Below are 12,642 nucleotides of genomic sequence, written 5' to 3' on the forward strand. Positions count from 1 at the left end.
AAGATCTCCCTGCAGGGAGAGGTCAATCCATCAAAAGCCACCCTGCCGAAAATCACTCAGTGGAAAGAGGTAACTTGACAGCAAGAGGACCCTCTGTAGGTGAAGATCGTCCTGAAGGGAGAGATCACCTCATCAAAATCCCCTCCTCTGAGAATGGTAACTCAGCAAACAGCGAACCTTCTCCAGGCAAAGATCGCCACACAGGGAGGTGTCACCTCAGAAAAAGGTACCCTGAGGAGGTAGGACCCTCTGCAGGCGAAGATCTCCCTGCAGGGAGAGGTCAATCCATCAAAAGCCGCCCTGCAGAAGAGGGTCACTTTTCTGAGAAAGGTAACTCTGCAAAGAGAGGACTCTCTCTTGGAAAAGAGCACTGCACAAGGAGCTGTCACCTCAGAAAAAGGTACCCTGAAAAAGAGGGTTACTTATTCAACAGGGTTAACTCTGAGGAGAGAGGACATTCTGTAAGTAAAGATCATCCTGCATGGGGCGGTCAGTCCATCAAAAGCCGCCCTAAGAGTCACTCAGTGGAAATGGGTAACTTGACAGCGAGAGGGACCTCTGCAGGTGAAGATCGCCCTGTAGGAAGAGGTCATCTGATCAAGATTTCCCCTGCGGAGAAGATTAATTCATCTGAGAAGGATAACTCATCAAACGGACCTTCTCCCGGGAAATATCGCCACACAGAGAGGCATTGCATCAGAAAAAGTTACCCTTCAGAGGAGGGTTACTCATTCCAGTGGGGTAACTCTGAGGAGATAGGACACTCTTCAGCTGAACATCGTCCTACAGGGAGAGGTCAGCCTTGGAAGAAAAGCTGCTCTGCATAGGAGGGTCTGTCAGTGGAAAGGGGTAACTATGTGGAGAGAGGACCCTCTACATGGACAGTTGAACCAACAGGAAGATGTAGGCCTCCAAAGAAAAGCCGACATGCAGAGAATCATCCATCTGCCGAGGAAAGTTGCCCCCCCCCCAAAAAAAAGCCTCCTGCAGAGAAATGTCTATTTTCCAGGAGATTCTGCTTTGCAGAGAAAGTGTACTCTGGGGAGAGGGGACACTTTGTTAAGAAAAGATACCCTGCAAAGAGACAGCTCTCTGCTGAGAAAGGTCCGATTGAAAATAAAGGCAGCTGTTTTGAGAAAGTTTATTCTGAGGAGAGAGGTCACTCTTCCCAAAGCAGCTACAATGTTGAGAAAAGTAACAGAGTAGAGAACCGGTATCCTGTGGCGAAAGATCATCACTATTCTTCAGGATCTGCGCCTAACATGCCAGTGCCAAAGAACATACAGAATACACCAGAAAACAGAGTTGGTAGTGGTACCACCAGCACAGTATCACAGATTCCTCACCAGAATGTGCCTGGGACTGTCAACATTGGTCAGTCTATGCAGGCACGGAAGATGAGATTTATATTTGAATTGAAGTTGCCTCAAGAGCTTAAGTCATGCCTTGTTGAGGACTGGGAACTGATAAACAAGCATACGCAGTTATTCCAACTCCCTGCTGAGAAGAATGTAGATACTATTCTCGTGGAATATATCACTTCTGTGAAATCACAGGGAAAGGCTGATAACAGTGAATATTCTGTTGATGAGCTTGTATATGGAATAAGAGAGTATTTCAACAAGATGCTGGGTACCCAGCTGCCCTATCAGTTTGAAAAACCCCAGTCTGCCGAAATCCACCTGCTTATCCTCATATTCCAATGTCTCAGGTTTATGGGGCTCCACACCTCCTACAATTATTTCTTCAAATTGGGAGAGTATTGTCCCGTTTCCTCAGTAGGCACAGTGTTATGCGAGTGTCTAGATATATGCACTACTTCCTTAAATACCTAGCTGAGAATTTCACTTCTCTGTTTAGTGCGAGCAATTACAAAGTGGCTTCTGCTGAGTATTGTTGCAAAGCCCTGTGACCACTCCCTGTTATGATCTGGATCCGTAAACATTTCCGTGTTTGCTGTTTTCATTGTAATTGTTCTTGAAAATTGTCAAAGTCTAACAGGGCTTAATATTACAGTTTACTTATTGTTGTGAACAGAAATAAAATATTAAATGCGTTATCACTATTTCAGCAACAAATAAATGTTAACTAAAAACCAAAATCTTGTTCCTATGTCCATTCAGTTATATGGTATTATTGTTCCCATATTTTGTGAATCTTCAGTCTACTTTCACCTCCCTTTTCTAAATTCCCTAGTTGTCCCGCACTTCTAGAACATCTGTTAGGGCTGCTCTCACCTAGTTTAGTCTCTGGTATTCAGCAAGAATAACCAGGAAGCAGAAGGAAGCAAATCTTTGTTCTCAGTCAACTTTCTTCTATTTATCCAGTCCAAGTCTTCCTTGATTTAAAAGACATGGTTTAGCTGCAGTATGCTGTTGTTTGGTGAATCAATTCCTGATCTCACTATTGTAGTGACATGGACAGAGGACGAGAAATAGGAAGTGAAAAACTTCATTCTGGCGTTTCCTCAAATTCAATTTCTTTAATGGCAGTAAAATCATAATTTTCGTTCTTTGGGGGCATTTTAAAGATCAAAATAGGCAATAATAGGTATGAACAAAGAACTTAGCATTTATGATCATGCAGATGTTAATGTTTATTTCCCTTTTGAGTTTCACTAACTATAATCATAACATCTTTTAATTAATATTAATATTATATACAATCTTATTCACTTAGTGATTCTGCTATCTTTATTTTATTTCTTGAGTATGTCTACAATAAGATGGCTTACTAGAGACCTCATCTTGTCTGTCCAGGTAGGTTTATTCGTTCATTTTGCTCAATCTCCTTGTACTCATTATCTTTATCACAGTATCTTTTACTGGAACAACCCAGTTTTCACAAGATAAGGAAAATAAATTTGAACCTAGGTGCCTGTTTCACTAGAACTCAAGCTAGTAGAGATGAACAATAGCCTAGCACATTTATATCCTTTCTGAACACAGAAATGAAATCCTAAGAAGTAATGATAGGAAGAATGACAATGGGGAGGGGAGCTAAATGGCTGAAGCTACAGATAAAAGGCAAAGGCTGTGGCAGGTACATACAAACCATAGAACTCAAGGACTGAATTTCTAGAATTTATAACAAATATTACATTTCTGATCTGTATTCAGATTGGATGAGGTGGATGAGGTTACAGCCAATATTCATTTTTATTTTATAGGGCTGTATTATACAGTGGGATTCACTTATTCACCACAACTACTCAACGAGGTGATTCCTAGAGTATCATGTCTCAACATAAACACATAAGACCAGCAAAACAAAAACAAAATGGGCTGTGTAGTTCATTAAGAATAGATTATAATGCTGTTTAAATACATAGCACTAGTTTTTGAAATTATCATGGTACTAGAACTTTTTTCCTGATATATATTGCAGTGGCCTCTTAAATTCTAGAGGAGAAAAAAATACACAAAAACCATATAAGTCTTTTTACTGAAACTAACTTCCATCCCTGGAGATAATTATAATCTTTAAGAACCTAAATCCACCCATATTACTTATTTTTAAGATTTTTTTGCTGAAAGAGAAAGGATGGGTAGATGAGGGAGTACTCCTGTCGAACTTTGTAAAATTCATTCATATAAGCATGGACAATATAGCAGTCTATACATACAGGCTAGGTTCACAGATTATGAGGCCAAGACCCAGTATATTTAACATAAAGGTCAAAGAAAAGAATTTAATAATTTTGGAGCCTTGTGAGTGGAGTTATTAGTATTTAAGTTTCTTGTGGGTGAACATTTAGTTTAGGCTTTAGTTCCAACCAATATAAAACAAAGTAAAGTAATGGTGGCATGTATCTCTTAAGAAAGCTATAAAATTGAACACAACAATACCCAAAGAATATTTAGCCAATGTCTGCTATAGAGCAAGACACTAATGCACACTAGCTCTCAGATAAATATTGGGTACATTTGGGTCAATGGAAAAACCAGAGGGATAATTGACATAAAGGTGGGTTTTATTTTTTAAAATAGTGTGATCTGCCTATGTAATATTAGAATCGAATGAAACAGTGGGATTGTAGAGACCTTCTAACAGAGCTAAACATGGAGTGACAGTGTTGTTTTGCCCGATTTACATAAGACCTTAGTTGGTAAAGCACAGTTCCTCCAACATGCTCAATAAGAAGCATTTACTCATCCAGATAATAGACATAAATCCACGCATTTAAATGTTCCTCTGAGTCAGAGATCAAGATAGAAATCCTTAGAATCACAGAGATTTGTGTCTATAAACTTGCTTATTATATTCACATTCAAGGAGCTTAGAAGGGGTACTGTCAGCTTTCAAACCAGAATCTTTTCATTACTTCTCCCTGTTGGGGTGGTAGAGCATGCTGTGAGTGACCTCCGGAGATTCCTCAAGCTGTATGCAGACAGCAAATTGAATCTGAATGCTTTATTAGACACGTTTGTCTTTCAGCTAGTGGGAGTGAATGTCAACTCTACCGGAAAACATAAAATTTCTTGTGGAACTAGGTCCTGACCTTGAAAAAAACCCTTAAATCAAACTGTACAATTCAATTCTGAGTCATGTCCTTATTTGTTAAACATAGAGTACGAGTTTAAACGTGGATGGCACACTTTATCTTAGACAAATAAGACTGAGCATGAAAAAGAAAGGAACTTCTTTTTTGATCATGCTGGACATAGTAAACATGATGTTTATTATCAAAACCATAACATTAAAGTACCTTGGTTAAGGAAATAACTTTTCTTACCCACTTTAGTATAAGATAGAAAATCACCTTCTCCACTTTTAATCCACAGTAAAAATCACAGGATGTTTAGTTATACCTTTTACATAAATTTCTATAATAATAAAGAATAATTATGGAAATAAAGTTGAAGTTAAGAATCAAATTACTTTTTTAAACTTTCAATATTTCACTCTACATATGTACTACTTGGGTACTACTCCCTTTTTTGTGACAGGTCCTCGAATTCACTCAGTAGACCAGACTGACCTCAGACTCACAGAGATCTGCCTGCCAAGTGCTGGGATTGAAGGCGTGTGCACTGCCTGCTTTCTTGGACAGTAAAGTTATGCTTACTTTTAAAACTGTTAGTGAAATTTTAGACAGCATGAGGAATACATGTTCAAGCCTTCCACTGTTAGCTGTTCTAGTTCTGGTCTTTGTTGTGGAGGAAGTTAAATAGTGTAAGGTTAAGGTAATTTTACTCCTTATCATTTAATTGGGGCTGCTCTTCTTCTACCAGTTCAGATCCCAAAGTACAGCCCTAATTGGGAGTTGGTAATCAAGCAATTTAACTGCCAAAAGGTTAAGACAGGGAGAAAAAAGGGAACTCCATCATCACAAAATGGATAGTTATCATATAAATACTGATGCTTTCACAGGCTATAACTGTCTGGGATGCTAACAATGGTGCCTTTGTGTTTTTCCAGTTAAGCAGAGACCATTTTTGAAGAACCTGGCTTGAAACCAGGATCTCCCACTAAGGAAATATAATGATTTGCATCTGATAAATGGGAACATTCCTGGGGACTGTCCAAGGAAGGCTTACTATAGTCACCTCTTTTTATAATGTGTGACATATTTCCTAATATTTCAAACAGGCTCACCTCACTGATGCAGTCTAACAGTATTTGAAAATTAGTTCCTTAATGACAAGATTTGAAGGGATTTTGTAGTTACTCAAAACTTTAAAAGATCTTGAGGATGATCGAGAATGATTTCTTACTTTGTTAAAATAATTCATGAAGGATCTTTATATATTAAGCATGAAATCTTTCTCCTAGTCTATTAGAATTTGGCAGTAAGATTCAAGGTTAATGCAGTGTAGCTACAAACTCAACAGGTGGCCTTTATTATTTTCAGTAGAGCAATCACATTTTTTAATACAGTACTGGTGACAGAATCCAGAACCTTGTGCATGCCAGGTGAACATCATATCCAGTTACCAATGTGCAATTTTCATTCTTATTACTGAAGAGCGAATGTATTTGTTTCCATGGGCACTGATTTGCTTTATCTGCAGGGTTCATTCAAAGTAGAATCAGCTGCAGAAACAACCCAAGCAGCCCAGGGGTTCTGAGAGCAACTTCCCCCACTATTCTGAAAGGCGATTAGTGAGCAAAAAGGGTATAAAGGAAGAAGAACATGAAATGTAGACCTCCCTTTCTTCTGTCCTCTTTACTTCAGATATAAGAAGCCCAGTTTTTAGGTATATAGGGAGAGATGAACAGGGTTGGAATTCAATGAATGTTAAACTGTTCTATTTTTAATTAACTTGAACCCTGTCTCCTATATCTGTGGCAGCATATAATTTTAAGGAAGGGAAAAAGCCAGGGATGTACCCATCTTAGACTTTGAAATAACTAGGAAAGATTCTACTGGCTCCTTAGTATTTAAAATACTATATAGAAAACAACTGCATGAAAGTAATGGGGCTATGTTGAGGCCCATTAATGAAAGGTACCAACTGAGCTACTACACATGCTGAACTTTATATATTTCTTTCTCTTTATTTTATTCTTTTGTTCTTTTATATTCTACTGTTTTTTTCCCGATTTGTTATTCAAAACAATGAGACCTTGGGTGTACCTTTCATTTTGGGAAGACATATGACTTCCTAAATTGTTTAAAGAAAGTGATGGAGAACACCAAGAGAACCAGGACCTCTAAATCAACTGAGCAAAGCTCTTACAAGCTCACAGAGACTGAAGCAGTACGCACAGGATCTGTGTGTGTCTGCATCAAGTCCTCTGCATATTTATTATGGCTTCCAGTTCAGTGTTGTTATGTGATTCTTGACTAGGAGAACAAGTGTGTCTCTTATCCTTGTGACTTCTCTTGCGATCTTGTCCTTCTGTTAGTTTTATTTGTCCAATTTCAATGTGATGGTTTTTATTTTATCTTATATTTTCTTTTCTTTTTTCTTTTTTTGGTTTTTCAAGACAGGGTTTCTCTGTGGTTTTGGAGCCTGTCCTGGAACTAGCTCTTGTAGACCAGGCTGGTCTCAAACTCACAGAGATCCGCCTGCCTCTGCCTCTCGAGTGCTGGGATTAAAGGCGTGCGCCACCATCGCCCGGCATATTTTATTTTCTTATGTTTGGTTGTTATCCCCTGGAAGTCTATTTTAATACATGTTTACAGAGTTGACCATGTGACTGACAAAGCTTAAAATGCAATTTTTTCTTCTACTCTGAGTGTTGATTTAGTTAGTAGCACAACTAAAATAAGAATTTAGGATATTTGGGAGGTGAGGTAAGACACGGTCTGTCTATGTAACCTTGAATAGCCTGGAATTCCCTATGTACACTAGTCTGGTTTCAAACTCAAAGAGTCATGCCTGGCTCTGCCTCCCAAGTATGTCAATACACCCAAGTAGAATGGAGGCTATTTTACTTCTCATTCTGCACTTTCTCTGTTATCTCTAAAATTAATTACAGGAAGGATTGTTTTAGTCAACAACAAATCTCTGTGAACAGGCTTTTTCTGTCTCTGTACAACGTTCAATTGATTTCATATCTCCTGTCCTGACATAGCTACATCCCACTTGGAACATTCCTATTAAGAACGTTTTCTGTATGATTTATTTTGAAAATGCTAAGTGGAGTTCTGTACAGCATGAATGTTCTGAGGCCCAGCAGCTTGGGAATAAGAAACAATTCAGAGTGACATTTACGACCAGATTTGCTGCCTCTTTGCTACCATCTGTATACAGGCCTTCAGACCAATGCTAAGTCATATCTGGCAGGCTAGAACTATCCCTTATCTTCTCTAGGGAAACTTCATCCAAGCATCGCCGTTCTCCCAATAACTGTCTGCTAGACCCACAGAGTACCCTGCTGGATAAAGACTGCCTGATTACTGTGCTTTCCACCTCCTTGAACTTTGTTCCAAAGTCCTTGGTCAGAAAAGACAGAGATTGATAATGCTGGAATATACGGAAGTTCTTTTGGCAGTCACAACACTGGATTTCATTGGAACCACCAGTGAGTTGCACAAAGCAGTAGGTGAAGCAGTAAACTTTCTCAAGCAACCAAGGCCAGATGCAACAGTATTCAAACTACATTCCTAAGACCAACAGCATTGACCTCACTGTTGAACCTTTTAGAGGTATGAATTTTACCTCAAATATACTGGATCAGAAACTTTAAGGTAGAAGGCTCATATTTTGCAGTTTCGTAAGAAATTGATGCTTTCCTTTTGCATGATGAAATTTGAAAACTACTGATATAGGGCACTGGGTTCAAATCAAGATTTGTGTCTTTTGTTCGTCCCCCAATGTGGCACTTTATATAAAAAGATGGCTACCATCAATTCTCCTGTTCAAGCATGCCTGTTAATAATGTAACTCTTGTTTTAAGGGATAATCACGATCCAGTCTGTCATATGAGCCCAAATAATAGGTGGGAATTAATCTCCAATAGCAGAATACATGCAGACAAGGCTGCAGGAAATAGAAAAAAAAACAGGCCTTTTCCAGAAGATTTATGGGCTCTCATAAAAATGAGAACTTTTCTATCCAATTTTGCATACAAATGGACGGAAATAGAAAACACTATCCTGAGTGAGGTAAGCCAGACCCAAAAAGAGGAGCATGGGATGTACTCATTCATATTTGGTTTCTAGCCATAAATAAAGGACATTGAGCCTATAATTAGTGATCCTAGAGAAGCTAAATAAGAAGTTGAACCCAAAGAAAAACATATAGGCATCCTCCCTAATATTAACCTTCAGGCGATGAAAGGAGACAGAGACAGAGACCCACACTGGAGCACCGGACTGAAATCTCAAGGTCCAAATCAGGAGCAGAAGGAGAGAGAGCACGAGCAAGGAACTCAGGACCGCGAGGGGTGCACCCACACACTGAGACAATGGGGATGTTCTATCGGGACTCACCAAGGCCAGCTGGCCTGGGTCTGAAAAAGCCTGGGATAAAACCGGACTTGCTGAACATAGTGGACAATGAGGAATACTGAGAACTCAAGAACAATGGCAATGTGTTTTTGATCTTACTGCACGTACTGGCTTTGTGGGAGCCTAGGCAGTTTGGATGCTCAACTTACTAGACCTGGATGGAGTTGTGTGGTCCTTGGACTTCACACAGGGCAGGGAACCCTGATTGCTCTTCGGGCTGACAAGGGAGGGGGACTTGATCGGGGGAGGGGGAAATGGGAGGCGATGGCAGGGAGGAGGCAGGAATCTTAAAGAAAGAAAGAAAGAAAGAAAGAAAGAAAGAAAGAAAGAAAGAAAGAAAGAAAGAAAGAAAGAAAGAAAGAAAGAAAGAAAGAAAGAGAAATTTCTCTGTGGCCTACTTGAAAAAAATGAAAACGAACCAGATGAATTCCACTGAGTGTTCAACCTATCTTTCTTTAAAGTTAATTGTATCAAGTGTTTTAAAAACAAAAGCAAAAACCCAGAAAGTTGTCTAATATGAGCCTGCTTCCTTATTCTAGCCAACTCTCGCTGCTAAACAGTCCCCGAAGGATCCTAAGAACTGGACTTGAAAGTCCCTGGCTTCAATCATCAGTCATACATCAGGTTACCCTCCCCGAAGGTGCCCCGCCATCCAGTTGCACTGTCAAATAGAGAATAGTGGAAATAATATATAAATGTCAAAGTTTAGTCATCCTGAGATCTTTAAGCTTCCACCCTCCTCATCTTAGAAGAAGACAGTTTTAAGAGCATGGCAGAATAAAGCCAGATGAGTGCATGTATGTATGCCTACTAGAGTCTCATCTACCAGAGGATAAAAGGATGTATGTAGGAGTGAGGACCTCAAGTGAACAGCCACCTCTCAAACATGCAAAGAAACAGTTTTGAATCTTCTAGCTCATCAAATACCAAATAATTGCATTCATATAGATTATACTGGGTGCAATAATCACAATAACCATCCAGTTGATCACAGTACAAAATGGAGAGTCACAAAATCAAAAGTAAGTAAGCAATCATTGCGTTAGGTCACCACATTTTGGGATAGTTTATGCAATAAGAGGTAATTGAGATGCCCAGATGTATAGGATCATCAAAGCATATCAAACACTCAAAGACTTGTTGAGAGCATGCCCATTTATCTTGTGAATTTGAACAATTTTTACAGCTTAGACAAGACCACTGCATCATATTATATAATGGAAGTCAATAGCCACAGGGAAGCTTGCTTTAGTGTTTTAAAAAGGCTACTTTGAGAAAAAAAATCAAATCGAATCGAATCAAAAGCCAATTTGAACCCTAGTCTCCACACATGTAAAAGAAAAATATTCAGCCAGATGACAATTTCAATGATTATGCCACGCTCAGCATTCTAGGTTTCTACGAAATTCAGAGAAAACTGACTTCAAGACACAATACAGATCGCTATTATCCCCCTAGAAATCTAAGACTGCATTAATCTAGCATTAACTACTTGCTTGCTGTCTTTGTTTTAGAATTTCCACTATGGTATGGGACAGAAAGATAGTGTAAGACACAGTAACAGAACAAAAGGCCAATTGATGTAATTGGTTTAGAATCTGATCTCTCTTGTTTTGTAGCTGTGTGTCCTTAATCTAGCAATATTCCTTCTATGCCATGAGTTTCTTACCTGTAAAAATGTTGTGCATCATCATATTTACTTTACAATCATTTTGCGGATAGAAACCCAAGTGTGAAGGAAGCTATTCATGCAAGAGGGGGGCTTTGGAAACCCATCACAACAAGGTATAAACCCTGCTGTATTGTAAAATAGTCTAGGCAATAATAAGCATATAATCAAATCATATTTTAAATTATATTTTTAAATAGTGCAGTTTAGATGAAATTACTATGTGTCACAAAGCCAAGAATATAAACAATTCTTAATTCTGATGAGTAAACTACCACAGGAGAAAAGCTGTCTTCGAATAAAAGCACATTCTGATTCCCTGTTGATACTTTTTACCCAGCACTTGTGTGTTTAGTATGCTGACTTTATGCCCAGTTTTTGTCAGTTTGCTGAAGAAGATTAAAATCCCCTTTTATTGTTCACTATGTTCAGCAAGTCCGGTTTTATCCCATGCTTTTTCAGACCCAGTCCAGCTGGCCTTGGTGAGTTCCCGATAGAACATTTCCATTGTCTCAGTGTGTGGGTGCACCCCTCGGGGTCCTGAGTTCCTTGCTCGTGCTCTCTCTCCTTCTGCTCCTGATTTGGACCTTGAGATTTCAGTCCGGTGCTCCAATGTGGGTCTCTGTCTCCTTTCATCGCATGTGAAGGTTAATATTCCCACAGGTCAGGGAACCCTGATTGCTCTTCGGGCTGATGAGGGAGGGGGACTTGATCGGGGAAGGGGGAGGGAAATGGGAGGCGGTAGCGGGGAGGAGGCAGAAATCTTTAATAAATAAATAAATTAAAAAAAATAAAATCCCCTTTTAGAGAATGTTCCTCTCTCACTTCTCCAGCTTTGGCCCTAGTGCTGCCAACTCTCACGAGTGGCTCAGAGTTGAGGACAAGGCCAGAATCCTCGCATGAAGCAATCATAGCAGGAGTGAGGGGTCAAGGGGCCATAGATGGTGATGAAGTCCTCCCTAAGGGGGAAAATACACGGAGCAGGTGCCTCACAATACTGGCTTGCTTCCATGCTCTTTCTTGTTCTTTGTGGAGCCTCTGCTACAGGCTCAATGTCCTTTGTGATTACCACCCCACTTCCATTCTGGTACCTTACTTGGTGTGGCAGCTGTGACTTTGTGTCCCCCCATCATAATTTCTGTCCATACACAGACAAGGTTCACTGTCTCACATCGCCTTTCTGATGTTTTCAGGCCAGACTAGCTTGCCTAGCTACACTTCAGAAAACAATGGCCCCATCACCGCTCACTTCCCCATTTTCTTACCTTTTCATTTTCTCTGAAACTATGTTTATCATACTGTAGTGTCTGCTGGGACAACTGGAGAGACTATTAAAATGTAGATAGGTTTGCAGGGGCTAGAGCAAGGGCTTGACTTTCTGCCTGTCTGTCCTAAACCATTTGGAATTAATCGGTAGACTATCTCTCTCTCAGAGCACTTATAATTGAGATAATGCATTTTCTTTTCATTAGCTTTTCATCTTTCTCTTCCAGATTGACTATGCTTTATAAAACGAGAGACTAACTTATTTTATGGAGAATTTTCAGCACTTTGTCTGATGCCCAATACACAGAAGTTGCTCCATATATATTGATTAAAATAGATTAACTATATATGTTCTTATAAACCAAAACTTTCTTTAAATTTATTTTCAGTTAGAAACCCCATCATACCATTTAGGAACGCAGCATATTAAACAGGTTTTTATTGTTCCCTGGCTTTGATTATTTCTGTAAGATTCAGAGTACCTTATGTAGAAATATAAACCCTTAATTTTCACAAGTTGATAAAAGATATCATTCAACACATTATCTTCACATCATCACAGACTATGGAACATACCAATAACATCTAGAAATAAAGGATTGCATTTTTACAAAGAGAACCAAAAGTTAGAGTTCGTGAAAAAAATTAAAATGACATAATTTATTCACTAGAACCTTGATATAGTAATTTCGGTGCACCATGTTGACAAAAGCAAAAACAAACAAACAAACACAAATAAAACCCTACAAGGCTTGCACATCTTTTTCATTTACATCTGTGTCATTACACCTTCAACTTGATGCTC

General features: G+C 39.2%; 1 protein-coding gene across 9 annotated transcripts in view; it reads right to left on the reverse strand.

Annotated features, from left to right (window-relative positions):
- Dmd (dystrophin) overlaps nt 1-12,642 on the reverse strand; it is a 2,313,977-nt gene that overhangs the window by 689,333 nt on the left and 1,612,002 nt on the right. The gene's annotated exons all lie outside the window — the stretch shown is intronic.

Source organism: Microtus pennsylvanicus, chromosome X (assembly GCF_037038515.1).
Source record: "Microtus pennsylvanicus isolate mMicPen1 chromosome X, mMicPen1.hap1, whole genome shotgun sequence".
NCBI classification, from domain to species: domain Eukaryota; kingdom Metazoa; phylum Chordata; class Mammalia; order Rodentia; family Cricetidae; genus Microtus; species Microtus pennsylvanicus.